The 7,850-nt window shown below is 41.9% G+C and overlaps 1 long non-coding RNA gene across 1 annotated transcript in view; it reads left to right on the top strand.

Moving 5' to 3' along the window:
* The first annotated feature begins 6,102 nt into the window (after nt 1-6,102).
* The window catches only part of LOC149972416 (uncharacterized), a 64,215-nt gene continuing 62,467 nt past the window's right edge, over nt 6,103-7,850 (top strand). The window contains exons 1-2 of the long non-coding RNA XR_016491413.1: nt 6,103-6,241; nt 6,610-6,671. This is a non-coding gene — a long non-coding RNA (uncharacterized LOC149972416). The remainder of the gene's footprint in view (nt 6,242-6,609; nt 6,672-7,850) is intronic.

Genomic DNA, 7,850 nt, shown 5'->3' with positions numbered 1-7,850 from the left:
AATCTACAATGGAATGGTTCAAAAATAAACATATCCAGGTGTTAGAATGGCCAAGTCAAAGTCCAGACCTGAATCCAATCGAGAATCTGTGGAAAGAACTGAAAACTGCTGTTCACAAATGCTCTCCATCCAACCTCACTGAGCTCGAGCTGTTTTGCAAGGAGGAATGGGAAAACATTTCAGTCTCTCGATGTGCAAAACTGATAGAGACATACCCCAAGCGACTTACAGCTGTAATCGCAGCAAAAGGTGGCGCTACAAAGTATTAACTTAAGGGGGCTGAATAATTTTGCACGCCCAATTTTTCAGTTTTTGTTTTGTTAAAAAAGTTTTAAATATCCAATAAATGTCGTTCCACTTCATGATTGTGTCCCACTTGTTGTTGATTCTTCACAAAAAAATACAGTTTTATATCTTTATGTTTGAAGCCTGAAATGTGGCAAAAGGTCGCAAAGTTCAAGGGGGCCGAATACTTTCGCAAGGCACTGTAAGATAAACAGACAGCGCGTACCTCTGTACAAAAATATTCCTTTGGAATGAGATTCGTGACTTACAAGAATGTCAGTGATTTATGTTTACATATCTATGGAATTTCAGTTACAGATCAGATAGACATGTGAATGGAAATGTGGGGTTATGAATGTAAAATAGGAATGTTTCATAAACAAATCGACATGGCAACAAGAGAGGCTGTAGGGTTTTACTGCTCAGGGCAGCGCTCCAGTCATTGACGTTTTAGGATGCAGTGCTCTGAGGCTTATGCAGGGGATTTTCAAATCAAGCTTTGTTATTGCAGAGGCGAAGGGGAGAACAGATGCTTCATTCATTCAATCATGCATGTCACGCTCCTACTCTGAGCTGTTCTGTCTCCTGACTCCCTCTCTCTAGATAGGTCCCTTCACGTGTGTGTGTGTGTGTGTGTGTGTGTGTGTGTGTGTGTGTGTGTGTGTGTGTGTGTGGAGATGATCCATCTGGTAGAGGGGGGTAATCTAACACAGGTGCTTTAAGACCCGGCACTGGTGTCTTGAATCTGAGGACAAACTGCCAGGAACCTCACACTAACCTCCCAAATGAGGAGGAAGTGTTTGTGTTGGCAAGTGTTGATGTGTCGTCATGTGTACACACCAACATATGCCACAGTAGCCCACCCATAACTCCAAAGTACACATGGAGGGTGATGAGGGTCCCACGGGTGTCAGTGTGTGTCAGAAAGCTGCTTACCTACGTTGACAGATGGGAGTGGGCGTTTAATCACCTCAAACCACAAGACGCTCATCTCTTTTCCTCTTGTGCTCACACACAGACGCACACCATGATTTCTCCTTACTTACTTAGCCCTCTTGTTAAATAGAAGGAGGGCCGTACCGTTGACTGGTACCTGCACTCCAACCTTCCTTTTTTCTGGAAGTTAACCCCCACTCTAATTCAGTAGAGTTCCCCTGCTGATCTGCCAGCTGAGTTATTGTAGCCTCTGACCAGGGAGGTGGCAGGGTGAAGAGGGAGGAGGGAGGAGGGAGGAGGAAGGGTGGCTTTACGGCATTTCTCCCCTGAAACAATGACCTTATTGCAGGGGATCCAGAGAGAGGAAGTCCCCTAACGCTGTTTGGCCACCATACCCTCACTACCCCTTAATCCCATCCAGCCTCCACCCAGACCCCCCATCATTCTAGAGTCAGACAGGGAAATACCTCATAGACAAACTGACAGAGACAGAGATACATTAGCTGTATGTGCCAACTCCTCTGACTAGTGATCTCATGCCACACTAGTATTTAATATAGATCTGTATGTGCCAACTCCTCTGACTAGTGATCTCATGCCACACTAGTATTTAATATAGATCTGTATGTGCCAACTCCTCTGACTAGTGATCTCATGCCACACTAATATGTTATATAGATCTGTATGTGCCAACTCCTCTGACTAGTGATCTCATGCCACACTAATATGTTATATAGATCTGTATGTGCCAACTCCTCTGACTAGTGATCTCATGCCACACTAGTATTTAATATAGATCTGTATGTGCCAACTCCTCTGACTAGTGATCTCATGCTACACTAGTATGTAATATAGATCTGTATGTGCCAACTCCTCTGACTAGTGATCTCATGCCACACTAGTATTTAAAATAGATCTGTATGTGTCAACTCCTCTGACTAGTGATCTCATGCTACACTAGTATGTAATATAGATCTGTATGTGCCAACTCCTCTGACTAGTGATCTCATGCCACACTAGTATTTAATATAGATCTGCATGTGCCAACTCCTCTGACTAGTGATCTCATGCCACACTACTATTTAATATAGATCTGTATGTGCCAACTCCTCTGACTAGTGATCTCATGCCACACTAGTATTTAATATAGATCTGTATGTGCCAACTCCTCTCACTAGTGATCTCATTCCACACTAGTATTTAAAATAGATCTGTATGTGTCAACTCCTCTGACTAGTGATCTCATGCCACACTAGTATTTAATATAGATCTGTATGTGCCAACTCCTCTGACTAGTGATCTCATGCCACACTAGTATTTAATATAGATCTGTATGTGCCAACTCCTCTGACTAGTGATCTCATGCCACACTAGTATTTAATATAGATCTGTATGTATCAACTCCTCTGACTAGTGATCTCATGCCACACTAGTATTTAATATAGATCTGTATGTGCCAACTCCTCTGACTAGTGATCTCATGCCACACTAGTATTTAACATAGATCTGCATGTGCCAACTCCTCTGACTAGTGATCTCATGCCACACTAGTATTTAATATAGATCTGTATGTGCCAACTCCTCTCACTAGTGATCTCATGCCACACTAGTATTTAAAATAGATCTGTATGTGCCAACTCCTCTGACTAGTGATCTCATGCCACACTAGTATGTAATATAGATCTGTATGTGCCAACTCCTCTGACTAGTGATCTCATGCCACACTAGTATTTAATATAGATCTGTATGTATCAACTCCTCTGACTAGTGATCTCATGCCACACTAGTATTTAATATAGATCTGTATGTGCCAACTCCTCTGACTAGTGATCTCATGCTACACTAGTATGTAATATAGATCTGTATGTGCCAACTCCTCTGACTAGTGATCTCATGCCACACTAGTATTTAATATAGATCTGTATGTGCCAACTCCTCTGACTAGTGAACTCATGCCACACTAGTATTTAATATAGATCTGTATGTGCCAACTCCTCTGACTAGTGATCTCATGCCACACTAGTATTTAACATAGATCTGCATGTGCCAACTCCTCTGACTAGTGATCTCATGCCACACTAATATTTAATATAGATCTGTATGTGCCAACTCCTCTGACTAGTGATCTCATGCCACACTAGTATTTAATATAGATCTGTATGTGCCAACTCCTCTGACTAGTGATCTCATGCCACACTAGTATGTTATAGCAACAAGAGGAGGTAAGCACCTACAGATCTGCTACAAGGCTAGAGACAAACAGATGGGCCAGGAGTTACCCCATCTTGATGTTGTTAAGATGAAGAAATTGTTCTTCTGATGAGATAACTAATAACACTGTCCCATCACATCCCTCTACGTCTCCTCTAATAAGAGCGTCTCCTCCTGGTGTCCAACAAAGATGACAGCTTTTCAATAGCACCAAACCGTCTGCATACTAATTAGACTGGCTCTGTGTGAAGTCCATTCATGAAATTATTAACATAATTGTGTTGTATGACATGTATGAAATCATCCACAATGCCATCTATCATGAGCCTATTTACAAAGAAAGATAGACTGACAGACCAGCAGATTTGGGGATGGGGGGACAGAGGGAGGAAGAGAGACAGACAGGGCCCTGAAGGGAATGGAGAGAGAGAGAGAGAGAGAGAGAGAGAGAGAGAGAGGGAGAGAGAGAGAGAGAGAGAGAGAGAGAGAGAGAGAGAGAGAGAGAATGTCAAATTGGCTTTTTACCAAATGATCGTACAACAGACCACGTATTCACACTACACACCCTAATTGACAAACAAACAAATCAAAACAAAGGCAAAGTCTTCTCATGCTCTGTTGATTTCAAAAAAGCCTTTGACTCAATTTGGCATGAGGGTCTGCTATACAAATTGTACAGAATCAATAAATGTGCGGTTAGAATTGGCAAAAAAACACACACATTTCTTCCCACGGGGCCGTGAGGTGAGACAGGGATGCAGCTTAAGCCCCACCCTCTTCAACATATATATCAACGAATTGGCGAGGGCACAAGAACAGTCTGCAGCACCCAACCTCACCCTACTAGAATATACTGTCACCAACCAAGGAGGGCCTACAGCAGCACCTAGATCTTCTGCACAGATTCTGCCAGACCTGGGCCCTGACAGTAAATGTCAGTAAGACCAAAATAATGGTGTTCCAAAAAAGGTCCAGTCCCCAGGACCAGAAATACAAATTCCATCTAGACAGACCTGCCCTAAAGCACACAAAAAAACTATACATACCTTGGCCTAAACATCAGCACCACAGGTAACTTCCACAAAACTGTGAACAATCTGAGAGACAAGGCAAAAGGAACATAGGAACATAAAATTCGACATGTCAATTAGGATCTGGCTAAAAATACTTGAATCAGTTATAGAACCCATTTCCCTTTATTGTTGTCAGGTCTGGGCTCCGCTCACCAACCAAGAATTTATTAAATAGGACAAACATAAAATTGAGACTGCATGCAGAATTCTGCAAACATATCCTCCGTGTAGAACGTAAAACACCAAATAATGCATTCAGAGCAGATTTAGGCCGATACCCACTAATTATCAACATCCAGAAGAAAGACGTTAAATTCTGCAACCACCTAAAAGGATGTGATTCCCAAACCTTCCATAACAAAGCCATCACCTACAGAAAGATGAATCTGGGTCTCTCGGGTGGCGCAGTGGTCAAGGGTACTGCATCACAGCACTAGCTGTGCCACCAGAGACTCTGGGTTTGCGCCCAGGCTCTGTCGCAGCCGACTGCGACTGGGAGGTCTGTGGGGCGACGCACAATTGGCCTAGCATCGTCCGGGTTAGGGAGGGTTTGGCCGGTAGGGATATCCTTGTCTCATTGCGCACCAGCGAGTCCTGTGGTGGGCCGGGCGCAGTGCACGCTAACCAAGGTCGCCAGGTGCACGGTGTTTCCTCTGACATCCGGGTTGGATGTGTGCTGTGTTAAGAAGCAGGTTCGGTTGTGTTTTGGAGGATGCAATGCTTTCGACCTTTGTCTCTCCCGACCCCGTACGGGAGTTGTAGCGATGAGACAAGATAGTAATTACTAACAATTGGATACCACGAAATTGGGGAGAAAAAGGGGGTACAACATTTTTTTTTTAAGAAAGATCAACCTGGAGAAGAGTATCCTAGGTAAGCTGGTCCTGGGGCTCTGTTCACAAACACAAACAGACCCCACAGAGCCCCAGGAAAGCAACACAACCAAATCATGAGAAAACAAAAAGAGAATTACTTGACATATTGGAAAGTATTAAAACCTCTTAGAGCTCTAGGGGCGCTATTTCATTTTTGGATAAAAAACGTTCCCGTTTTAAGCGCGATATTTTGTCACGAAAAGATGCTCGACTATGCATATTCTTGACAGTTTTGGAAAGAAAACACTCTGAAGTTTCAGAATCTGCAAAGATTTTGTCTGTAAGTGCCCCAGAACTCATTCTACAGGCGAAACCAAGATGATGCATCACCCAGGAATTAGCAGAATTTCTGAAGCTCTGTTTTCCATTCTCTCCTTATATGGCTGTGATTGCGCAAGGAATGAGCCTACACTTTCTGTCGTTCGCCCAAGGTCTTAGCAGCATTGTGACGTATTTGTAGGCATATCATTGGAAGATTGGCCATAAGAGACTACATTTTCCAGAGGTCCGCCCGGTGTCCTTTGTCTAAATTTGTGCGTAATCTTCAGGTGCGGGCATTTTCTCCTGGGATTCAGGAGAGAAAGCATGTTTCCAAGAACGATGTATCAATGAAGAGATATGTGAAAAACACCTTGAGGATTGATTCTAAACAACGTTTGCCATGTTTTCAGTCGATATTATGGAGTTAATTTGGAAAAAAGTTTGCGTTTTGAGGACTGAATTTATGGATTTTTTTTGGTAGCCAAATGTGATGTATAAAACGGAGCTATTTCTAATACACAAGGAATCTTTTTGGAAAAACTGAGCATCTGCTATCTAACTGAGAGTATCCTCATTGAAAACATCAGAAGTTCTTCAAAGGTAAATGATTTTATTTGAAGGCTTTTATGTTTTTGTTAATGTTGCGTGCTGGATGCTAACGCTAATGCTAACGCTAAATGCTAACGCGAAATGCTAACTCTAGCTAGCTACTTTTACACAAATGATTGTTTTCCTATGGTTGAGAAGCATATTTTGAAAATCTGAGATGACAGTGTTGTTTACAAAAGGCTAAGCTTGAGAGATGGCATATTTATTTCATTTCATTTGCGATTTTCATAAATAGTTAACGTTGTGTTATGCTAATGAGCTTGCTGATAGATTTACACAATCCTGGATACAGGGGTTTTTTCATAGCTAAACGTGACGCAGAAAACGGAGCGATTTGTCCTAAACAAATAATCTTTCAGGAAAAACTGAACATTTGCTATCTGAGAGTCTCCTCATTGAAAACATCTGAAGTTCTTCAAAGGTAAATGATTTTTTTGAATGCTTTTCTGTTTTTTTGTGTAAATGTTGCCAGCTGAATGCTAATGCTAAATGCTACGTTAGCCATCAATACTGTTACACAAATGCTTGTTTTGCAATGGTTGAGAAGCATATTTTGAAAATCTGAGATGACAGTGTTGTTAACAAAAGGCTAAGCTTGAGAGCTAGCATATTTATTTCATTTCATTTGCGATTTTCATGAATAGTTCACGTTGCGTTATGGTAATGAGCTTGAGTCTGTATTCACGAACCCGGATCCGGGATGGGGAGATCAGAAAGGTTAACAAAAAAACAGAGCAAACTATTTTGCCCTAAACAGAGAGTACACAGTGGCAGAATACCCGACCACCGTGACTGACCCAATCTTAAGGAAAGCTTTGACTATTGTACAGACTCAGTGAGCATAGCCTTGCTAAAGGCAGACCTGGCTCTCAAGAGAAGAAAGGCTATGTAAACACTGCCCACGAAATGAGGTGGAAACTGAGCTGCACTTCCTAACCTCCTGCCAAATGGATGACCATTTTAGAGACACATATGTCCCTCAGATTACACAGACCCACAAAGAATTTGAAAACTGACCCAGTTTTGATAAACTCCCATATCTACTGGGTGAAATACCACTGTGTGCCATCAATGTAGCAAGATTTGTGACCTGTTGCCACAAGAAAAGGGCAACCAGTGAATAACAAACACCACTGTAAATAGAACCCATATTTATGTTTATTTATTTTCCCTTTTGTACTTTAGCCATTTGCACAACGTTACAACACTGTATATTATATGTACATAATATCACATTTGAAATGTCTTTATTCTTTTGGAACTTCTGTGAGTGTAATGTTTACTGTTCATTTTGATTGTTTATTTCATTTTTGTATATTATCTACTTCACTTGCGTTGGTAATGTTAACATATGTTCCCCATGCCAATAAAGCCCCTCGAATTGAATTGAATTGAGTGTGGGGGGGCTTGAGAGAGAGGAACAGAGAGAGGGATTGAGAGACAGAGGGGAGACAGAGATAATCAGAAAGGAAGATAGTATGGTGAAACAGAATGTCTGTAGCATCACGTCCCATGTTCAGTAATGGCCATGTCTGTGTCTGGTAGGTCTCAGTGTTCGTATTTTGATGGTATCGTCATCTAGTTAATGATAACGCTGTCC

The sequence above is a fragment of the Oncorhynchus mykiss genome, chromosome 24 (assembly GCF_057628025.1).
Source record: "Oncorhynchus mykiss isolate SJ-2025 chromosome 24, ASM5762802v1, whole genome shotgun sequence".
Classification (NCBI taxonomy): Eukaryota; Metazoa; Chordata; class Actinopteri; order Salmoniformes; family Salmonidae; genus Oncorhynchus; species Oncorhynchus mykiss.
Note: the sequence above shows the minus strand (reverse complement) of the source record. Positions and strands in the feature narration are given on the sequence as shown.